The 25316-nt window shown below is 28.3% G+C and overlaps 1 protein-coding gene across 1 annotated transcript in view; it reads right to left on the bottom strand.

Moving 5' to 3' along the window:
- Positions 1–25316, bottom strand: part of LOC129974884 (CD109 antigen-like) — a 160268-nt gene that overhangs the window by 113445 nt on the left and 21507 nt on the right. The window lies entirely within an intron of this gene.

The raw sequence follows: 25316 nt of genomic DNA on the forward strand, positions 1-25316 counted from the left end.
TTAACAATAATAAGTTTTCTTTGGTCGCATTTTCAAATTTCATACTTTTTTCTCGATATGTTACATTTCTAGATTTAACAAAAGGTCTCATTTAAATTATTATATGGAAAAATTTAATTTAGGAAAATAATGCTATCTAAGATCCCTGGAAAACAGGATATTATAAAAGAATTAATTTTGAAAAATATTACAAATTCTATTCCTAAAGTGAATGTTATATCTAATCTTATTTTTCGTTTAACAATAACAGCATAAGCTTTAAACGAAAGCATATTATTTTGAATATCTATTACTAATTGTTATATATATATATATATATATATATATATATATATATATATATATATATATATATATATATATATATATATATATATATATATATATATATATATATATATATATATATATATATATATATATATATATAATTGTTTGTGATATATATGTCTTTATTTTATCATTTATTTTATTAATACTGTTTAGTTTTTCTGCATGCTAATACAACAAAGCAAATAATTGAACAAGTCAATGAGCCTTTCAGGTACATCATGCATCAATATACTAAACATAAGAAGAAAAGGTGTCCTCTTGCTAAGCATTTATCGAATTTATAAAAAAATAAACAAATTAAACTTTTGGTTGACATTGCAAAAAGAGAGGAAAAAATTTGTGCTACTGCAGAACTGTTGAATTCTTAAAAAGCCACTTAATTAAAACAAAAATTATTATTATTTATTTATTGTGATTAATGTTATTATTATTATGTTTATATTTCTGTTATGTGCAAGTCAATATTTCTTCACTTTTAAATAACAAAACCCATTTGAAGAAAATATACCGTAAAAAACTAACATGACAAAAAAAGTGTTTTTAGTGAAATAAATTCATCTAATTATATAAGAAAAAAATATTAGAATAAAAATTTCAAATCAAATAATAATCATAAATAGTGAGAAAAATGAAAACTTGCAATCAGAATTCCTGCATGATAATTATGGTTATTGAAAATGAATCTTGAAATGAAAAATCATGAAAACTTATACAAGTCACCTTATTGTTTAATGAGTTATATCAAATTAGGACTTAAATTGCTTCATTAAAGAAAGTTCAGCTATTTTATCACACTTTTTCAAAATTGCCTCTATTGTGTAGCTTGTTCTTTTATAGGAATAACTAGAAAATATATTTTTAGTGTAAACTGATATTGTAAATAGTAAGTAATATTACACCAGAAAAAGAAAAAATACTTCTGGCTCACCAATTAATTAATTTAATAAGTAGTGATGAGTATCATACCAGAGATCACTCAAAGGAAATTAATAGTGATATATTTGCCTCTGAGTTTTAAAGTGAAAAATATTTTAGAACTATCATTGGCAAGTATACTATTTAAATATAGAAAATTCAAATTTTTGGCTCTGCTTTTGTACAAAACAATGGAATTTAATTGAATTGAAATTCAATATTTAATTAAACTGAATTTTTGAATTTCATTTTGTATTTGATTCGGCGATGGATTGCTACATTACATAAAAATAAAACGTTTGAGCTCTAGTATAATTTTACTAATGGCATCTTAAATATATTTTGTGTTGAGAAATAATCGAAAAAATATAAATACAGAAATCAAAATTAAAGTTCAAATATGCAGAAAATCATTAACAAGAAAATCTGGAATTTCGAGAAACGCCTGCTTCAACATTAAAAGTTTTTATCAGGTTTAAAATTTTCAATAACAAATACAGATAATTGAATCTAAAAGTATTTTAGATGTAACAGGATTTTTTTTTTATTTCTGAGAAAATTTTCGGGAATTGAAATTTATTGACAAACTAGACATGTAAACACTCATGCTGTGCACAGACAGCTGTAATATTTCTTACGAATTTGAACCCAATTAAGAATAAACAATAATATGTATGTTTTGCTATGTTATTATTACAACTCAATCGAATTATAAACACCCAATTATTCTATTAACCATTTTACAACACTTTTTCATGACTAAAAAGTGCCAAGAAAGAATTGTGAACTCAATTAAAACTTAATTGAGAATTCTCTTAAAATGACACATCTCCCTCTGCAGCTTTTCAGAAATCGAAATACCATAACACAGCTGCACGTCAAGTGAGGCACGTGACTCGTTGCTATAGAAACCTAATGTTGCGATTCACTGCTGTCTGTTGAAAGTAGATTTTCTGTCTAGTTATGGGGTGCGGAAAAAAACTGATTGATTTAGTATATATTTTTAAGATATCTGAAGTTTCAGCAGATTAACTTAGTCTGATTTTCTTATTTACTAGATAGCAACGTTGATCAGTCTTATTAGACAATTTGATTCGCTTACGGTAACAGTCAGTTTTGCAATAAAAGGCTCACATTGCAGTAACGTTTTAATGGTCCTCCCTTTATCTTGCGTTGTAAATCAGGTCTCACTGCGAGGTGACATATTTTAAACTTTCAGTCTCGATTCCACAATACGAGACCTCGTGCCAGAAGAACAGCTGTTCTGAGAAGAAGTAACAAAAATAGAAGAAATAGGAGTATACTCAAATAAGAGCAAGAACTCTAAATTTTTTGAGAAAGTTTCAGAAATTATGAATTCTGAAATGCGCAACTAAAACATCCATTAATGTGTTGTATTAAATGGCGTTCAGAAATTATTATATATGATAGATCATTCAAACATAAATTTATCGCAATGAATAAAATTAATTTGTTTTTGAATTTCTGTATAATATATGCATAAAACTTTCGTGATTCGTTTGACAAATAAAAATTATCATTTTAATATCTAATTGACAAACGTAGTAAAATGATATAAATAAAATAATTAACTGAAAAAAAACAGATTTTCAAAGATTTAAATTATACTGAATAACTTATTAATGAAGTAATAACTATTCCTATTTTCTTCTGTGGCAGAAATAATAGAATAATTATTAAAGCAAAAAAGGAGCTAGCATTTAATATTCCCGTGTAAATATATTTTCAATTGTTTCCTATATATTTGGACAAACAATAAAATGCATTTAAAGAAAACTATACCATCACAATTTTTAACTGTCTTTGAAATCATTGAATTAATTTTTTTTTATGTTTTCAAAATTTGAGTTTATACATTAAATATATAAATCAAAAACTTGTCCTGTCTATAATTTTCTAAACTAATTTGCTGAATTTTAAAAAAGAATAAAATCTATAAATTATTGTCTACAAAGTCATGAAACGCTAAAGTTAATACCATTTTTTTAAATAAAAAAAGAAAAATGTCAACATGCTTTTATGCAGCGCAAAACGATCTTCGAGATCTCCTAAAAGGGCATGACATCGTATCTGGCTACACGATTTTGAGGATATACCTCTGGCCCGAGGATATAAGAACTAGTCAAATTTCCCATCAATGTTTCGGTAAAAAAAAAAAAAAAAAAAAAAAAAAAAAAATGAAGCTTTTTTTGAATACCTGTCTTCCTCGTTCGCTTGAGGGGGAAAACAACAAATAAGCAGCTTAGTTCATTTCTATAATTGCAGAATTGGGTTGTTTATAATCAAGCGTTGTAACGACGGTGTTATGGACGTGTAATTTTTTCAGAAGCATGATTTCTTTTGTGAATTCTTTCTTTCTTTATTTATTTCTTCAGCTTTTATTCATTTCTAATATTTTATAAAAAAACCTCACTTTTTATACAACATTTTTGAAAAATTGTATAATTAATCATATATAACAATAAGATAATATTGGCAGCTTCTTTTTAGAGGTTTAAATTAGAACAAACCAGGGTGAAATGAATAATTAAAATCATGAAATTCTTCTAAATTACTTTTTTGAATACTTTAGATTTTTACAAACAAATATTCATTTAAGGGAAGGGTTTCAGATTGATTTTACAATAAAACAAACGCAATTTTGAATAAGAGTCTCACCATTCTAAATAAGTGGCATTTATGTGAAAAGTTCCTCTTTTCCTAATTTCCACGCCACACTAGGGGTTAAATGCTTAATTATTTGCATTAGATTTAATAATCAAACCCACATACATCTTAAAGGATAACTGATTCTTAATATAGATACTTAATCAGATACAGAAGCCGAGATCTTAACAACCGCGTTCACTCTGAATGGCAGCAACATTTCAAAATAATCTTTGAAGTAGCGGTCATAGAGGATAATTTCCCCGTTCCCTCCTCCTATCAAGGTTATACCATAACCCTTCTCGACTGTTCATAAAAAATTTGAAGTCGGTAATTTAAGAATCAGTCAGTTTTAAAATACTTTTCGGATAGAATAATTTCGTATGATCTATATTCTCCATTTCAGCCTGTGCACTCGATATTAAATAATTTACCTTAGCTACATTTCAATTAGCCTATAACTAAGACGTACTTCCAGATAAAGACAAACCTAGAAACTGTGTTTAAATGATAACTAGGAAAAAAAACTGAGAGTGAAATTTGGAGCGGAATGGTCAGCTATAAGTTTAAGCGTACAGTTGTTATTCCTGTGTAAATAATTAATGATACATTTTCAGAATAATTAGAATACATCATCCGTACGTGTGTTATTATAATTATATTAAAGTTTCTTTATTGAATTATAAATCTAAATCTACCCCTTATAAATTGTTAAAAATTTTGAATTCCGTTGATCACGTAAATGTTGAAATTGCTGCACATTTATTGCAACATAATGATAGTTGTTTCAACATTTACGAATGAAGTATAGTAGTTTTAACACAAAAAACATTAATTATTCCATAGTATTGTAGTTTTTGTTAGTAACCGTTCGCTAAGTTATTCAAAAGCAGCATTAATATTTCAAAAAGAGTTTAGAATATAGGAAATGAGACAGAAAAAGGACACATATACATCAACGAAAGAAAATTGCCTAAAATGTGCATTAGTCAGAAGGAAGATCATTTATTTCAACTAGTTTTTTTAATACATTCAGTTATTTGGTTATAATTATAATTTTTTCATAAAATTTCAAAAAAAGTTGAGAACATTTGATATAAATATTCGTTGCTATTGTAAAATTATTTCAAAATATTCGCCGTAACTGAAATACGTCAACTGTTTGGAAATTTTCAAACATATTAGAATTGGGGGGAAACAAAGAATATTTTATTTTCGCTTTCGGAATTTTATTTCTTTTCTAAAAATACCTTAAACATTCAATTTTTCGAATTTTTCTCCCTTTCTTGATTGCCTAAATTGCAGTTATCATCCAACCATAAAGGATAACAGAATGTGTAACCAGAGCATTAGTTTCAAGTCATGATCACTGGATGATATATGACAGTTTTTCTGCACTGAATAAATTTGAATTTCTACAAATTTTAAATATAACTTTCTAAATTTGTCATGTTTTTGAAGTTTAGGAATAAACATGTCTCTACAAATTTTGCAGACACAATCATGTGTACATAAATAAATGTAAGAACCGTATGGAATTGTAAAAAAATGTAAACTTTTATTTCGGTCAGATGATGTAAAACTGTAAAAAAGTAAATTAAATTAACAAATTTTATTATAAATTTTCATAAGAGTTTTATGCAAGTGCCCACTTTATTTAATGTAGGCTAATATCTGAAAATATGCTTCTAGGTTCAATATATAGGGACTAAACGCTTGTTTCATTTTTTTTGGAACCCTCTATATAAATAGCCCTATTTCAAATCAGAACACTCGTCGACCTAATTACCCATGGGATATCTATAGAAAGGGAAGCCCCAGCCCAACCTTGATATCCACCTGTAGCATATTGTGAGGTTAAACAGCCGATGATGACGAGTTCAATCCATCGGTTAGAAGATTCTTAGAGAGTAACTGCATCGAATAACGCCATTGCATTCAAACAAACAAAACACAGTACAAGACAACGCAATGCATATTGTGATTCAGTAAATAAGAAAAATTTTAAATTTAAAAATATAAAATAAAATATCTGTTGTTCATAAAATAAAACATCAAGAAGCCAAAACCATTAAGGAGAATGCCCCCAGAAATATAAATAAATCACTACTAACTTTTCTTGAAACTTCAGGGAATTAGTAATATCAAAATATATTTCCATTATTTTAGATATTAACTAGAAAACAAAAATAGGTTTCTGCTAAAAACTTTCAAATGTATAGACTTATGGGTAACTGATGGAGAAGAAAGATGGAAATCTGTTGTAAAACGACATTGGAAAACTGAATGATCTGGACCACCGAATTCCCCACGGGGGATATTCAGTGAATTTAACAGTTTAAATATAAAAAGATAAGCGATGGTTAGTAAGAAAAAAATTAGCTCTCAATTAATGATTAGAGTTTTAATATTAGACTTATTTAGAAAATCCTTTAAGCACAACACCATTTCCTGTTGGAAATATTTCCATTTGGAAATAAATCTGCTCAGTTATATTGAATTTAAAAAACATATATTCAAAACAACATTAAGGGGAGAATTTATAAACAGGGAAATCAATCTTCCCCCATTGCAAAATCGGCTGGCGGACAGCTGATTCCCAGCATATGCGCATGTCCATATGAAATTACCTAAACCATGTACTCTAAAAGCTGTTTTCCTTTACGTTTAGAATGAAATCATATTTAAGATATGCTGAAGACAAAACTTCGATCGAAGTGAAAGTGCCAGGAAACAAAATTTAGATTCTAATTCTGTTCTCCAAGATCCAGCCGAATTAAACGCCGAAAGCTGGGCTTGGAAAACGAAGCAATAACAGTTTGATTTGATATAAAAAATGGGTTGAAGAACACCATTATTGAATATGTACACTGAAAATCCAAGCATTGCCACCAATCATTGACACAACGGTTTATAGCACGAGATCATTCTCGACCGGTGAAATGATCCAAAGATTTTTTTTATATATATTTCTATAAGCTTCGTACATTCGTTGCATAAGATAAATAAATAATCAGATATTTTATTCCTTACATAAGACTTCATTACTCAATATAAATCAACTGCAAGCCCGAAAAAATATTTATTCTAGCCTAATCTATTTCTTTTCTTTTTTCTTTCTACCTGATCCTTTGAACTCGCTAGGAAACATGATTTGACATGCGATAAGGAATGAGCTCCACCGGTAATTTAGATTTCAGAATCGTGACACTTAACTTAATACTCTTTGAATCCGTGAAAGAATAAATTTCTTTGCAGAACAGGTGGTTCAGGTAAAAAAATGCATCATGTTTTTAACCTTTGAAGCATTTAAATAAATAAAACAACTAAAAAACTGACTTACAAAATTTGATTGATTTATTTTTTCTATCTTGAGAATTTTTTCTCCGCGAAACTGAGTGTTTCTTTAATATGTAGAGAAGACTAATTTTTGTAATTTGCAGAACAGAAGTTCGAGGCAAATAAGCACTGAGCTAAACATACATATTTCGCTCTTTTAAATATTTTGGGGTTTTTTTATTCCTTAATTTGAAAAAGCCTATTAAGATTTCAATTGATAAATTGTCTTGATATCTAAAATGAGGATACGTTTTCCGGAAAAATAATTCTAATTGACAAATAAAATTAAGTAAAAATCAAATGGTAATCTTAAATTTTAAGTCTATGTGGCCGTTAGATAATTTTCCCAAAAGAATACTCCTTTCATAAAAATGCGTTTTGATGACATTTGCGGTTCGTCTCATAATTGTCTTGAATCTTCAAATATAATTTGATATTCATGGGAGTCATATTAATGTTGACAGTTAATGTTAACCTCTCTATAGACACAATTGCATATACCTATTTCTACATCCATAGACGCGAAGGTTAATGCGGCAGTGTATTACCGCGATATGTAACCGAAGTGAATCGGGACATAAAAACTATTTCATCAACTCCGGACTGCTCTATAATGCCAGCAAGCGCACCATACGCTCACGGCAGTATTTCGCATATTTAGGGGAAGAATCTTTCATATTTCCAAAAATAGACCCCACAAGACTCATAAATTTCAGTAATCGAACCTAGATAGTTAATTCTCTTCATATAAACGTTTGTTGCTGTTGTTTATAATGGCGCTTGCCATGGACAAGCTCGCTGACGAAGTCAACGATTTTTAAACCAAGGATGTTTCTCTTGTTTTTTAGCCTGCTGGGCCTCTTGAAACAACAAACTCCTTTCTGAGCATCTTCCGAAAGTCTCTTTCATTCAACTCGCCTTCTTTCATTCATTCTTTCAGCCGAGATTCATGTTTAAGTAATAACAGTAAACGGTTGAAATCAGGATCGCGTTTGTTAACGTTTAGAAAAAGAATCACGTGATCACGCTTGCAGTGTTGTCAAATCCTACAGCTAAATAACATTTTTTAGGAGGCGAAGAATGTAATATTTTATAGATTAGAATCATAAAGAAATGATAGTTTTGTCATTTTCCGAATTTCCAAGATCATGGATTTCAATTTTACACCCGAGAAATATTCTATATAAACGTTTTCAAAAATATCATTTTTGTAGTCGCTATTTTCTGCAATATGCCTTATCTAAGTCTCTATAAATTTATTAACTTTCATCCTTTATTTGAATTACATTAAATTAAGAATAATCTAAATAAAGTGAACTTTACTTTTATTTGAAATAGGGTTATTAAAATAAGAAATTCAGTATCAGTATGTTATCATTTAAAGAACTTTTTTTCAACAAGTCTAGTTTTACGTTTCTAAAAATATTAAAATTATTTAGGAGGAAAAAATATTCAAAAGAGAAAATTAAAAAAAAGAAAGACATTTTTAAATCCTGTAATGAAAAGTTTGAAGTGAGAGCGGATAATTTAAAAATTTGAAATTCATATTCTAACTATACATGTACTGTAAAATTCCTTGTTAAAAAATTTCATTTCAAAGATTCATTTCATATATGTATTCTAACTATAAAGCACAAAAAATTAATATTTTATACTTGCACTATATACATTAATTTAAATATTTCCTTCATTTTAATACCGTATTTTTATTAACCATGACATGTTCGAATGATAAATAAACTTCGAGATGATTTCTGTTAAGCGAATACGTAAACACTTCCCTAAAATATGCTCACTTTTGATAGGGTAATATTTTTTTTAACAATTACTTTATAATGAGGCAGGAAATACTTTCAGATTTCAAAAAGAAAAGACCTTCAAATATTTTCTAGAATTGTTTTTCTTGACGCATTATCTACAGACGAAAATCCGACCTGATATTAAATTGTCTTTTTTAATAAGAATGGTGTTCATGCTGAATCATGCAAAGAATGAAAATATTTCCTCTTTACCAGATGGTGGCCATTCATCGTGAAAGTATTAGTTATGATGATGTCTTGACCGCATTACAACGGTAAGAGGGGTGCAGTAGCTTCTGAGAGTAAAGACCGAGGACAGATGTCTGACTTCTAGCTCATATGAAGGTGGCACTCATACGTTCGCTTGCACGGCCCCTTTTTACAGACGGGCTCTCTCACACATAGAACACAGAGAGGGGGGAACAACCATGCCTGAACCAGGACTCGAAACCCGGCATGTCCAGATCACGGGGAAAACGCGTTATCCCTAGGCCAGGACTCCGGCGTGAAAGTATTAGTTATCTCAGAATGAAATATACACATAATCGATAAATTGAATTTCTCATATCTTCACTTGGCTTCGCCGTACTAAAATAATTATATTTAAAATTTAAAAAAAATATATATATCACCTCAGACAATGTTCAGATTCCTTTTTTAATGGATCATTCCTAAAGTGATTAAATAAAGGATATTTTAAAACCATTTCAATTCCTCTAGTTAAATAAGGAAAAAAAATCTCAGTAAGTAGCTTAGAAACATTTGTTGTTATACACATCTTCTGCATCCACTTTAATCACTAATTAAATTATTGTTGGGCATGTGCCAAGAGGATTTTGCTTACAATAAGAAAAATATTAACATAAGAGGACAGGCCTTCTATCGCTTGAGCCTTCTATCGTAGTTGAAAAGATTGACGATCAGGAAGCAGGAAATCTTGCGATTTTTTTTTCTTTCTTTGCATTCGCTTTTAAATTTATTTTAACAGGAAAACATGTTCTCTGCTTCTTTTATAATTATAGAACATCTTTTCTACTTAAATTTATGCTGATCTGCTCTTACTTATGAAAATAAGCCACAATCTCATTTATAAATAGATTAAAATTCTTTAAAAAGAAGAGGACATCTTGTAAATAAGAATAATTTGGAATATTTTCAAGCCTTAAAGAAAACAAATAGCAGAGAACGCAGAATTATTTGTTGAATGGGGAAACTCATAAAGATAAATATTTAGCTATATGTAATATTGATTTTAAAATTTTTATATGATATATGATTCGTTAAAATTTCGACTAAAATTATATTCGGACAAAACTATATTTGTTACCATTAGATGAAGTAAAAAAAAAAATTCTTATATAGTGGATTTTAATATTCCATACAATTCATAACAGTTTCTTTTGATTATTTTAATCGGAAAAAAGTAATTTTATTTATCATACAACAAATTACTCTGACACTTTATATAGAAATAAAGTGCACCCCTGCAACTATTTGCTATTCTATTTCTGGTTTCCGTTAAAGTAACATGGATTCATCAAAAATTATATTCATTCAGAGGAAAGAACATGTAAAATACATCAAGGAATAGGCGACACATAGTTTAAATGGGCTCAAAAATCCATTTAACCATTTACAAAAGGGTCAGCGTATGGCTTACTTATGGAAATTGTTGGTCATATATTTGAAAATATGTTTTCATAAAAAGGATTTTTGCATAACTTTATAGTAAAAAAATTTACTTCTTTATAATATCAATTTCATTCCTGTACTAAGTTTTCTTTATTTTTAATAAATTTTTTTAATGTAATCATGCGATTAAAATACGATTAACATTAATTGGTTTGCCATCGCGTTATTTTGTCAGTGCAGAAACAAGACTAAAACCCAATGCCATCTTTGGGCATTCATTCCGAAGTAGGATTTCTTTCTTCCGCATTTCTTTCGTAGTATATATACTTCATTTGCATAAGTTATAATTTGTTTTGATTTATTCAATTAAATTCTTGATTTTCGATTTTATTAAATGTGGAGAAAAAGTTTTTAAAATATATATATCATTTTAATATTTAACAGCCCAAAAAGTTAATAATCTGGGATAACAAGCTAGTCTCCAAAGGCGGCTAGTTGATTGCAGTTCCAATAGAGAGATGTTGAAAAATAAAGCCACCAGATTCTTTAAATGTCAACCAGGGATATTCTGCACGTAGATTGCAACAAATCGAGACTTGCGATGGAATCTGGTATACTTTCTACAATAACAAAATCATGTGTATAATAGCCGGCATTTTTGCTTTCAATGGAACTTTTCCCACACTGATACTACTAAAAATTTAAAAATTGAACACTTGAAAATATTTTAAAATTGCAAATTGACAGTCAACAGTAATACAAATATTCTTGGTATGCTATGAGGGATATCGCTGATGTTTTATCTTTTTCAAATGGAGGTAAATAAAAAAACATTCAATTTAAATATTATTAATTAATTTTATTGACACTCATTATTATTCACGATTGTTCTTGAATTTCTCTTCAAATTGAATTTCCTGGAAGATTCATAATAGATTTTGTTTATTAGATGTAAATAATTTTTTCTCAGTGCTTTTTTTAGGATTTATCGATACGTATTTCACAGAAATTATGCTACACTGATTTTTATTGACATATTTCTAACATATATTTGACCTCTGTTTCTGATCCTCTTGATAAGTGTTGCTTTACTTCCATACTTGAGAAATAATATTATCTTCTAAAATAAGACAGTCTATTTCCTTGAAGAATTTCAAGGAAATTTGTAGAGATAACTTAAGAAAAATAAAAACAAAAAATATGCCTTTAATTGTTTGAAACGTTCAAAAATCTCAAATCTAGATAAGTTCATTTATTTATAAAGACTTGAATGTGTATCATTTTGATTCAATTAAATGCTTCTAACTTCTACTACAACGGACACGAATTTTGAATCTAAGTATTTAACTCCATCTAACGAAACGAAATTTAGGCAAATTTAGATATTCATATGCCAAAACTTCATTCATTAATATTCCACCACAGTCATTAGATTCGAAATCTATAATAAAGTCGTCCAAAATTCGAGCATCAAATTCTTGTCGCGAACTGAATTTACTTCCTCATAGACAATCGTGACCAGCAACAGTTATGACATATCTCTGCTGCAATTGCAGGCGTCCAAATACAAACAAATTTTATACAAGCTGTTTGATTTGTTACACGGAACAAAGATAAGGCATGTTTCAGAATTTGGAACTGAAAGTTGCATAAATCGGTTTCAATAAACGTAATATCGGTTGAAATGTTCCGGTGCTATACAAATTATAAAAAATGGTTCAGAGAATCAGTTGTTTGGCAAAATCGCTTTGCAAGATTAAAATGCGTAATGGAATAGTTATTCAAACAATTAAAATTATTTTCAGAATATTTCTTTTAATAGAATGTTATAGAATTATTATGTGTTTGTGTGTTTTCATTTTATTAGAATGTTTCATTGAAATATTCTAATTAATTCGTATAGAATATTTCTGTTCATTTTATTAAAATTGAATAAACTGAAAATCATGATAATCAAATGCAAATAATAGTTTTGATTGCTTTCTTTCGGTTAATCTCTGCAAATTTGATTTCTCTGTCAATAAATAACTATTTTATGTAATTCTCTATAGCCATATCTTGAAAGAATTGTTGAAAATTAATAAAGTACTGTTTATTTTTCTATTACTATTTTCATATAAATATCAGGTTTTTTTAATTTTTTGCAGAAAATTTATATCATTGATAAAATAAGAAAGAAAACATACAATTACCAATAATGTATTGTATAAAGCGAAAAAAAAACTAATCCATGATTCTAATATATAAGCCAAAATTACATAAAATATATTTCCCATATTGTTTGTTCACATTAATTGATTCTTATTTTCAATAACAATTAAAATTATAAGCAAAAAATAAAATTTAGTTCTTCCAACTGCTGATGTTTGATGCTGTGCGCATTGGCAATCCAGTTGAATGTGTGTACGTCCAAAAAGCATTGTAGGAAGAATAGAACTTCGTATTGTTGTCGAAGATGATAAAAATAATTTTGAATAAACTTTGCAAACTTTTCAATTATTGTATATTTTGACCTTTCTTTTCTAAATTTAAGAAGAAGTATGAATGTATTAATAGTATATATGATTCTGTCCTTTTCATAACTTATTGTGATATGTCTATTATTTCAATTATCCCCTGCAAAGAAGGTCAATTCAAATATTAGTTTAAGGTATTAAAAAGTGAATTCAATTAATAAATTTGCTTTTTAAAGGGAAGTATAAACAAATAAGGGTAGTATAAATTAACATTAAAGGGTAGTAAAACATTAAAGGGTAGTATAAACAAATTTTGAAATTTTTTATTAAAAGAAGATAAATATATTCTACAGAAGCCACAGAGTACTTATGGAATCAGCCAATTCATTAAAATTAAAGAAAAACTAAAATTTTATATTGAAATTTTTTTGAAAGTGAAAAACTTGAGGAAATAAATGGAAGTTTTACATTTTTGGGGAACCATGTATATAAAATAAGCAACATCAATATAAGAATCCATTTTGTCATAAGGCTTGAAAAAATTATTGCCAACTTAAAAAAAACTGTAAGCTTTCCTTCTAGTGAAGGTGTGATCTCTCGCCAAAAATTGTTGTCCTTGAGTAATAGTTACTCTTGGCGTGAATTTAACAAATTATATAGAACCCAACCCGTAATCCTAGGCGAACGTTTTGGCAATGAATCCCTAGCATTCCGTTAATGGTATCCGAAAATCGAATTTGTGTTGTAGACGCATTTTTCCAAAAATCGATTGAAGCTAAAATTTGATTTAAAAAAAAACTACAATTGTAGTAAAAAAAATCACGCACCAAATTTGATACATTTCAGTCATTGTCCTTTTTGATTTATCGTATTTGCATTTTTCTGAAAGCACAGATAGTCAACCCCTTATTGGATTTGGCTCAAACGTTGATAGTAATTTACACTATAATTTTTAAATATGCGTACTGAATTTCATCCATCTAGCTCTCTTTGTTTTGCAATCATCGTATTATCTTATATTAGAACAACCGAACCGATAGATTGGCTCAAAATTGGATGAAAATCTACCAATTTGGTGTCACCACCGTCCGTGTAGTGTAATGCGTTTTTGAATTATTTTGTCACAGACACAATGCTAAAAATGTGTTTTCTGGATTACAACGTGGAGATTCGTAAATTCTAAAGTTCTAATTTTTTGATGTTCTGTACTTTGTATACGAAAAAGTAAAAATGTATGTCAGTGATATTGTCCATATTTAGGTTATTTCATTCTAATAAATATAAATTTACTACGGCAGAGTCCCGATTATTCTCAATTTGCTCGGCGAACGAAGTAAAACAACACGATATTTTACAAAGGGTGATTTGCACTCGATGGGCCCTACACTTTTTATATAAACTTTATACTGGATCCGTCTTTATTAGGGAAATTAAATTCTCACAAAGTATATAATAAACTGACATTTGCATTTGCTAATATTAGTTTTAGTTATTAAAACTTATTCTGGGAAGAAACTAGCTAAGAAAATATAAGACGTAAATTTAAAAATAAAATCATATTTAATAATTAAATTGTTTTAGGCTGTTTTCTGTAGATCTCAAAGGCAAATGTACGCATAATGGATGCTAAAAGAAATGTGGAGTTATGGATACTAGCTGGAAAGAGTATTAAAATTTTACTGTAGCGTATAAAACTGGAGCAGGAATTGATCTCCTCTTCGTAATTTGGAAATAAATTACTTTGAAAAGAAGAAAATTAAAACATGGGAAAATATTTTATAAAAAGATATTGAGGGTTATATCTCGTGAAAATGGATAGATGGATATGATACGGAATCGAGGAAAAATGAAAAGTTAATTTATGAAAGAATTCTATTCGTATAAATGATTAAACATTAGTAAAATAAAGTAAGTTCTTTAATTGCAACTATTGCTTGATATTTCCACTGTTTAAACAATTATACTTAGTTTACTAATTACAAAACTTTTCTTCAAGCTAATAAGATACAAGTGAATACCGGTACATATGTTTTTGCGTTTGCTATGGGAATGGCTAAAGGATTATTTATTAGAGAGGGTAGAAATAACCTTTTACACAATAAGGACTTTATTATAAAATTTTCTACGTAAATAACAGACCCCCCCCCCAGCGATAGTATGATGGAATTTATCCTTTTTAATGTTGTAATAACATTGGGCTGCCCCAAAAGTTTCTTCTCATCGCGCTATGAATGGCCTCATCTAGCTCAACTGGTTGAAACATGCAGGCTTAGCTATTAGCCGTCTATGTTATCGGTTTCAGTCGTACACCAGAAGTACACCCTACTACACCCAAAGCCGGAACTACACCCCCAAAAAAGATCTTTTGACCATTTGGTGGGATTGGAAAGGCGTCATTTTCTACGAGATCCTTCAGCAAGGTGAAACAATAAATGCTACGAAATACTATCACAACTGGATCAATTGAAAGCTGCCATAGCAAGAAAAAATAAACAAACCCGGCCCGAATGAATGAACCGACGAAGCGTTGTTTTTCATCCTGAGAACGCGGGACCACATATTGCATTTGTCATAAGAGAAAAGCTCTTACAGTTTGATTGGGATGTTTTACCGCATCCTGCATACTCTCCAGATCTCGTTCCATGTGATTATTACTTCTTTCTGTCCTTAAAAAATTCTCTTCACGATAAGAGATTTAAATCCATCGGCGAAATAAAAGCGCCCCTCGAGGATAGTTTCGTGTCCAAAACACAACAATTTTGGAAAGAAGGCATAATGAAGCTTCCTCAGAGATGGAAGAAGGTAATAGTTCAAAATGGTTCTTATATAACAAAATAAATAGTATCTTAAAAGTAAATATTTTGTATTCATTTCATATTAGAAATAGGTAAGAAACTTATGGGACATCCTAATATAAGACACATTTGGTCACATAGCCAGAAACAAAAAGTTAAATTATTTTATTAATTATCTAAGAAATATAACTAAAGATTGTAGCAACATATTTTAGAATTCACTTGAAGTTGATTCCTGTTGCCTCACGGATCGGCATTTTTTTTGCATGCTTTATAATTTGTTTTATTACTATATTCCTAAATTTCTTTTTAGCAAATAAATTTTGTCAACTTTTCACTTTCGCGAAAACGAGCACTGAATACACATTTAAATCTTCCAAACTCCCATAAGAACTTCCATGTTGTTAAAATAAACAAGTTCCTCTTAATCCACGTGCCTCTTGTCAAACATTCTATTAATTACTCGTGAATTGAGACAGCAGAACTTTCATTCCTAATAAAATGAGTACAAACACTGGCCAAATGTCACAAAGATAAATTAATTAGTTAAATCGTTTATGTATTCCGTCCAAGTCGTCAGGTTCCAAAGGTGACCAAGGCGATGACTGGCATTTTTTTAATGCAAATTACGCATAATGATGGGAAGATAGCGATATATTAACAAAGGAGGAGGACATAGCTTTTGCAATCCGATGAGCTTTTATATAAGCAGAGGCAACCTCACTTATTATTGTCACATAAAATGAGATGAAATATTTTAGAAAAATTATTTTTAAGAAAATTTTACAATTTATTTTTACCATCTATTAGTGTTCTATGCAACGAAAGATATTTTAATATCCGTTGCCACAGATAATAAAAAAAAGATTAAATGGAAATTTATTTTTGACCTTTGAGTACAGAAATTTATTTAAAAATATAATTTTTGTGATTACTGTTATATCAGTCTATATAAGAACATAAAAGAACCCGAGTTACTTCGATTCGAGTTTTGAATTTAAATTTAATTGTTGCTTTAATTTAAGTAAAAATGTTCGGTGCAGAGTCAAACATATCGTTGTCTGAATAATGGTGTACAAAGAGTTGAGATTCCTTTTTTGTACGATGGAATTTAATATAGTTTCAGGTATTATTGTGTAATATTGTATTTCAATACTGCCAATGAGTAACGCGGTTCAATTCATTCATATTGTAGAAATGAAAAAAATTTTGAAAGCATTACTGCCCAACTTTTTTCATTAATTCTTATAAACAACTGAAGCGACGATTTGTAGTGTAATCAGACCAACATATATCTGAAGTTGCAGTTGAAAAAATTTGTTGATAAAATTTTTTTGTTGTTTGTTAAATCTGTTATCTTGTAAAATCTGTTGTAATTTTTTGTAATCTATTTTTCTAATACTGTATATTATAATAAAAAATTGCTAATTTTTCACATTTGGAAAATTAGCGGCTTCAAAAAATATGATTTTTTTTTTCATGCTTGAAATTCTAAGATTATTTTAGATTCATTTGCTTTTAATAAGCGTCTAAATATGTTTAGAGGATTTCAGATACTTGAATTGAAAACAATTTTCCGACCTATCTTTGCTATTTAGTTTCTCATGACAGTGACTTTTTTTTTTTCTGTATGTAGATTTTTTTCAGCCTTTTAACTCTCTCACTATCCGAAATTTAAGTGGACATTACGTGACATTAAGTGAAATTACTTAAATTGTCTTTCAGTCGGTCTTAATGAAATTTAAATTTTATTTAGCTAAGCATAAAGTTTCTTTATTTCCCCATTATTTGAAACACAGCTAAGAATTGCACTAGATTTTTTCATTCAAAAGTTACAATTTAGAAAATTGAATAATTATTTTACAAAGATATAGTGCGGTCATAGGAACCTTGTCGGCATGGCACATCACCGACAAAGATTCAGATATTTTAAAGTTATAATCAAAACTAAAGGAAATAATTTAAATATTGTGCATTTGAAGTATTATTAGTGAAATTGCACCAAAAGAGGAACATTATGTAATTATTAAAAAGTATACTTATTGTTTTAATACCATCACATGAGAACGGAAAAAATCCAAATTAATTTCACTTTGAAGGCCAAATTCAATGATGTGTATGAATTTTATCAATATTTGCCATCCATGGATGGAAATATTTTAAATTTCGTAAATTTAACAAAGAATTAGTCATTGCATTCAAAAAAATTTTTTTACCTTAAATGTAATTTTACTTTGAGCATAATTATCTGAATTCATAAATAAATGTTATTTAGTGGAATGTTTCGATCGGCTAAGAATTGGCAAGCAAATGTTTTGATAAATGCTCAGGAATCTATAATGATATCCAAATGAAATTTTAATGATTTTACATATAAAAAATATTAGAGGATTTTTGAAGGATTTTAAATTATTTTATTCTATAAAATTATCAATTTTTGATTTTATTTATCTTGACCAACAAATCTCCTTTTTTTCTGACTTTACCATACCCTTTTAAGATATAATTTTTTACAGGATTTATCAATTAGATTCTAACTATTTTCATTAATAATTACTGAAGAAACTTTAACAAAAGCTTTATTTTTCTAACCAAACTTTCATATACACTTATAATCAAATCACTGAAATAGTTATAAGATCAGCCTCAATGCAGTATGTATAAATTTGTATTAGTTTAAATAGTTTTAACACTCTAAATGAAAATAGAAAAGATATTTAAAATCAAAGTTTTAAGAAATTATGCGATCTTAATTTCATTATTCTTATAAGCTAAAATTTTTATCTCTAGAATTATGCGATCTCAATTTTAATAATTAGGATTTATAAATTAAAACTTTTATTACTAGAATTATTTGACCTAAAAATGCCCATTTGCGTTGCGAATGTTTGTTTAAGGTATGTGACAATGTGTGGGAGGATTTTTTGAAAAAAGTTCGGAAATAGTTATATTTTGGAACATTTGCATAAAAAAAGACGGAAAAAACATCTAAGAAACCAAATTATTTTTTCAAAAAATAAAAGAAATTTTTTTAAAAAAATTGGAAAATTTTTTGGCTAGAAAGAGGAATAAAGCAAAAAACTTCTAGTTTAGTGGTTTATCAAATGATTTGCTTAACATTTTGCAGATAGCGTAAGAAAAATAGTATCTATTTTCTGAACTAAAAAATATGTTGTATTTCTATCCATTCTTTTAAATATTGGATTTTGACTGATAAATAGCATGAAGTTTTCAATATTTTTCACATTGTAAGGCATTAAATCAAATATAAAATATTTCTAAATGAATAGATAGCTTATTCTCTAAACCAAGAACTATATAATAACTCAGGAATATACTATATAATATCAGGAATTATATATATATATACAACTCAGGAATATACTGAGGAATTTTTCCAATTTGAACAAAATATATGCTTATACTTTAATTTATGAAGTTTTTCGTAAGAAAATACTACCAAAGATTAAAATTTGAGAAAATATCTTCTAAAGATGTAAAATATCATTAAAATATATGTAAATGCAAATATAAAGATTATTGTAACTTCTCAAAAAGTAGATTCAAAATCAAAATTCTAATGGCTTTCAAAAGAAACCTGTTCAAACATTAAGAATATTAAATAAAAAAAATTCATAGTTTCTATAAAAAAAATTGACTTTCCATGCAGTCACCTACTTTAATCACCAGAAGTATCATTTGAATAATAAAGCGATCCAGAAGTCATGTGTCTGCCAGAGGTTAGTGATCTAAGTAAATTAAAGTTGAAAAGACTATGACGTGATCAAAGATTAAAATTTTCCCTCAAAAATCACGCGCTTACTTCAATATTTATCCCAAATGCAGCTTTTCGATTTTCATCTTTGATAAAAGTGGCTGGTTCACTTCAAAAGGTTTCAAATTTAATTATCTTTATTACTATTTTTTAAACTTAATAACGGGAACAATTATTGCGGTTACCTTTTTGTCCAGTAATCGTCAGTAACATTGTATATTAGAATAAAATTATTTATTTGTTTCAAAGCTTTGATTATCTGAAACTTTACCCCCAAAAGTTACATAGTCAAATCATACGAACTAGCGAGAAAAATATTATCATAAAATAATGGCTTGATTTTTTTTAGAAAATTTATTATTTTGAATAATAATTCATTCATTCATTATTAAAAAAAAGGAGGGGTGCAGTATCTCATGAGGGTAAAGACCCTTGAGCACACAAGGTCAGAAGTCTGACTTCTAGTTCATATGAAGATGACATTCATACATTCGCTTGCACAACCCCTTTTTACTGGGGGGGGGGGGGCTCTTTCACACATCTCACAGATAAAACAAGAACAACCATGCCCGAACCAGGATTTGAAACCGGAAAGCCCAGATCACAGAGAAAACGTGAAACCCCTAGGCCAGGACGCCGGCAACTCTGGCTCATAAACGAATATAATTCGTTTTTCTTTTCTTTCTTTCTTTCTTTTTTTTTTTTTTTTTAAGAAAAGTCCATACTTAGAGCATTTTCCAATGATTATTATACATCTCGAAACTTTGAAAGGTTAATTATATTTTCTCTTTGAATATTTTACGCATCGAAAAAAAAATTATTTTTTAAGTATCCTATTTAAATTGAATATATTCAAATTAAAAATAAAAAACTATTATCCTAAATATCTTGAAATTAATATTTATACTTCTAGGAGATTAACGAACATTTTAACGAACATGAATCATGAGATGTTTTTCATAAAAACGTTGATTTCATTCTAATGATTAATGCATTTTTTTTTATTTTGATAATTCAGTGAAGAAATAATTACAAGTCACTTGATATACAACAGCATGCTAGATTTTATGCATGCAAATTGCGTGTTAATTGAAATAATGATGAGCTTCTCAAAGTAAGTCAACATTTTTCTCTTAAGTAGTTAAATAATTTATTGACTAACGACACGTTTTCACAACAAAATGAAAGTTAAAAGAATCGGGGGAACTCCGCAGACAAACCGGAATTTAATCCGCCGCTTGGGCCTTGAAGCCATTGTTAAATCTGTTGTAACAATCTGTTTCCTTGTAAGTCATCGACTGCAGGAAAGTAAAAGCTCAATCAAATGGAGGACACAATGTTTTGATTAACATTAGTCTTCCTGATGTGTAACTGAAAGCAGCCTTGTGGCCTTGGACTATCAAATAATTACATTGCAAGTGTGTGCGTGATGTTTACCAGGACCATTCATTGCAACCTTTTCTCAATGAATGCAAAGTAATTTGAAAAGAATTACAAAATAATATTTTGAAACGTGGTATCTGAGTGCTTTTGAAACGTGGTATGAAATGCTTTATTTATGTACATTTCTTCACAACGTTAAGATAAATCTCACCTCTTCATATAAGTAACACCCATTAGGGGACTGAAATAAGCAAAAATGGACGAAAACGTTCAATTTTATGTTTATCATTTCATCACCAAAATATATGTTTATATTCAACTAAAAGTGAGTTATTTTATAACTCTATTTTAACTGTTCAGTAAAATAAATATTTAAAGGGTTGGTTAAGAGGAAAAAAGTAAATCATAATGACTTTTCTCAAAATGATATAGTAATTAAATATCTTTGAAATGTTCCAGGTGTCTTAATTTTTGAAGAAATTAAATGAAATTGATAATAATGATTTCGATCAAAGATAGGGTATGCATTTTATGTTTAGAGTTTTCTTAGCTTTCTAAAAGTCAGTTTTAGTTCAAAAAAGCATAAACTTCCTATGAAACTTCAGTAAGTGTCCATAAAATATTTCAAGAAAATTTGCATTTAATTGGAATTACAAAATCATGTGTAGTTTTGTTTCAAATAAATTTACATTGGATAGTAAGAAAAAAAAATAGAAAAAATTAAAAATTAAATCACCTGGAATATTTTAAATTTTTTAAAAATTATATATTTTTTAATTTTTAAAAAAATAATAGATTTTGTATAAAAATGTTTGTTAAGATGTAATATTTCATGTATTTTTCTTTTAATACATATGCATAAAATATTTCATAACTCTGACTAAATAATTCCCAAACTTGTCTAGTAGAGTTCACTATTCTTTTAACCAACAAAATTTTATACAAGTTTGCGATAAAAAAAAGATAAGAAAGTGGTTTTTTTAAGCTTTTTTTAATACTGATTGCGGGAAAAATAAAAGTTCCATTTCCTTACAAATCAACTATTTTTTTTTTAATTTAGCATATTGGGAATCAAAAAAATATTATATGATTTCGACAAACATATTTATAGACTTAAAAAATAGACAAAAACAAACTATTTAAATCTAGAATACTCCTCTGAATCGGTAAATTGACTTATCCTGTTTTTAAGGTCATAATATTTTTACTTCTATTTTATAAGTGAGTAAGTTTCATTAAAGATTTAAGGCCTCCAGTTTATGTGCTATTTCGCCGAACTGATGTTTATATATATATATATATATATATATATATATATATATATATATATATATATATATATATATATATAACCACGGACACAACATCCTCATCATCATACGGTAAAAAACAACAAAAAAACATTCCAGATTTTGAAGAAAAAGTCTATTTTTTATATTTTGGTATGGAATTTGGTAAGGCAAACTTCCACATAATGTGTGTTGTTTAGAAGAATTAGACCAATGGATTCTAGGTGAAAAACAATATTGGTATATCATTGATATTGAGAGAACCAAAAAAAAGAAAAAAAAGTAGGGACGACAGTTATTTTTGTATTTGCAATGTGAAAGGTTTCAATTTAAATAACTATGATTTTGGGCCAAAAAAATATATATTTGGTACAAAAAGACAATATCTTATCCTAAGATTCCATCTGTCATACTACCCTGTTCCTCATAGACCTGATATGCTGGTTTCTTTCTTCCCAGATAGTGTGGGAAACATTTTTTTAATTAAGAGGCCGAATCTGAATGTGAAATTGATTATGATATTGATGAAGTTTGTGACTGACTCTATTAGCGATGAACCTAACTTTTCACACACTCTGAATTAAATGATTTAGTGAGGAATTACATCTTTTTTAGGATTCGTCAGATGTTTTGAATTCCAGATGGAAAGATTTGTTTCAGAATGTGCAGAACAAGAGTTAATTTTTTATTTTGAACTTGGTAAATTAGTTTACTGTAGTGATACTCCAGGCCTCATAGCAAGTTTTAAAATCCAATATAAACTTGAAAAATGGTGACCTTTTTATAAATTTATCGAAAAGAAATCCCAAAAGAATACTATTGCATTACGGAAATGAAAATGCTTTCGTACTTGTTGGACATTCAGTTCAATTAGAAGAGTGCTATGAAATTCTTGATTTTATTCTGAATAAACTACCTATTCAAATCACAAATGGGCAGTTTACAGTTATGTGGAAGTGATTTCTATATTACCTGGTCAGCAAAAAGGGTACATGAAATCTCCATTTTCTTTTTGAATGAAACAGTCGATACAGAAGGAATATATTATAGAAGAAGAAGAAGAAGACATCAGGAAGATATTAGATCTTAGCGAAAAAATTTTTAAAAAAATCGGGTTAATCTACCCCTTCCCGCAAAACTAAGTTTTATGAAACAATCTGTCAAGAGTTTTAGGAAAAGAAAGTGAATCCTTCGAATGTCCTTATGACCAGTTTATCCAAAGCAAAACTGAAAGAAGGTGTGTTTGTAGGACCCGACATTAGGAAAAGAATGAAAGATAAAAATGTGAGATAAAAGAAAATGTAACGAAGAAAATCCTGGATTTCTTAAAACTATGTCTAGCTGTCTCGGATACAAAAAAGGCCCACACTACAAATCTGTTGTTGCAGAGATGATAAAAACTTCCAAGATTTTTGTTGCAGTATGTGCTGCAAAGTTCATATTCTCGATTCTCAACTATTTTACTAAAAATTAATATGCAGTAAGTGAAGAACAAAGCAAAAGATTTCATCAAGGTATAAATCAGATTGAAAACTAATATCAAGCAAAATGGGATGTCAGCATGATAGTCGATTACTGTTGGATACTATAAGAAGATGATCCCTGTAAACACACAAAAGGCAAAGTAACTTCTAATGTAAAAGAAAAGTGCTATTAAAACAATTTTAACATTCCATATATACTTAAAAAATTCTTGAAATAGGATATAAATGTAATTTTTATGAATTAATGATGAAATTTTAATGGAATGCCAAAATTTTCCGAATTCAACTGTTTCTTTCCAAATATGCAAAAAAATGCTTACGCGATAGAAATGAATGGATTTCCTTTTTAGAATCAACACTAAAAATAACAAAACAATCAATCATCAAAATTAAAACAATTTGCAAACAATGTTTTTTGAAGGACTGCGTAATTATAGGGAATTCAAATAGTAAATTAATAACACAAAAAGAAATAGTATTATAAGAAATTAAAGACATACGAAATTTTACTTGATAATTATTTTAAGTTTAATCTATCGATTTTTTGTATTAGATTTTTGCAATTTATTTTTAATTATATAGCAATGTTAACATTCACACACAAAAATATATTTAATATCGTCTCAAAGCGCGTGAATGTAAATACAGAACATTATTTGTAGTACAATATTTTTAAAAATACAATTGAAGATATACTAAAACTAGATAAAAATTCAGAGAACTTAAAGTAGAGTCATTAAAAAGATTGCCTTTTCAATTTTAAAGTGGCATTGGAGCAACAATATGGTCTAAAATTATTGACTGAAAAAAATTCCCAATGATTAATTGAAAATTACTTTTTTGCAGGACATTTACAACTTAAAATGCTTTTTTAGTAATCATTTGCTATCTAAGTAAATGTTTCCAAATTTGGTATCTGTAGATTCACCGTTCTGACTCTTATAATATTTTAAATGAAATTTTTCCTCGTGCTTATCGCATCATGAAAACAAACTAAACATAGTTGAGAAAGTTCGGTTTTTAACAGATTTTTTTTTTAATTTATATAATTCTGATTTTGGAATAATGATGAAAAAAGGCCGTATTTTCATTACTGCAGCTAATCTTGACATGCGAGTTTTTTTCTCAAATGAAAACATCTATTTTAAAGCGTTTGATCTACTCTAGCAGTATTCTTTAAAAACTAGCTTATAGGATACTAGAGCTAGCTTACAAGATATTAAAGATCTCAGTAGTTTCAAATGCAGTTTGGTGCTTGGAAATGAAAATGCTACAATAAAAGAAACGGCAAATGAATGCATAGCGCACCCTTGGGTCCCATATAATAAGTGAAACATGCGAAAAACAAAGTTTTATTACTTGATAAAATGCCCACTTCGCATAGTCTTAGATTAGGTTTTTCGTAATTGTCCATTGAGCTTCCAGAAACATTTGCCATAAATCAATTTC

The sequence above is a fragment of the Argiope bruennichi genome, chromosome 7 (genome assembly GCF_947563725.1).
Source record: "Argiope bruennichi chromosome 7, qqArgBrue1.1, whole genome shotgun sequence".
Taxonomy (NCBI): Eukaryota; Metazoa; Arthropoda; class Arachnida; order Araneae; family Araneidae; genus Argiope; species Argiope bruennichi.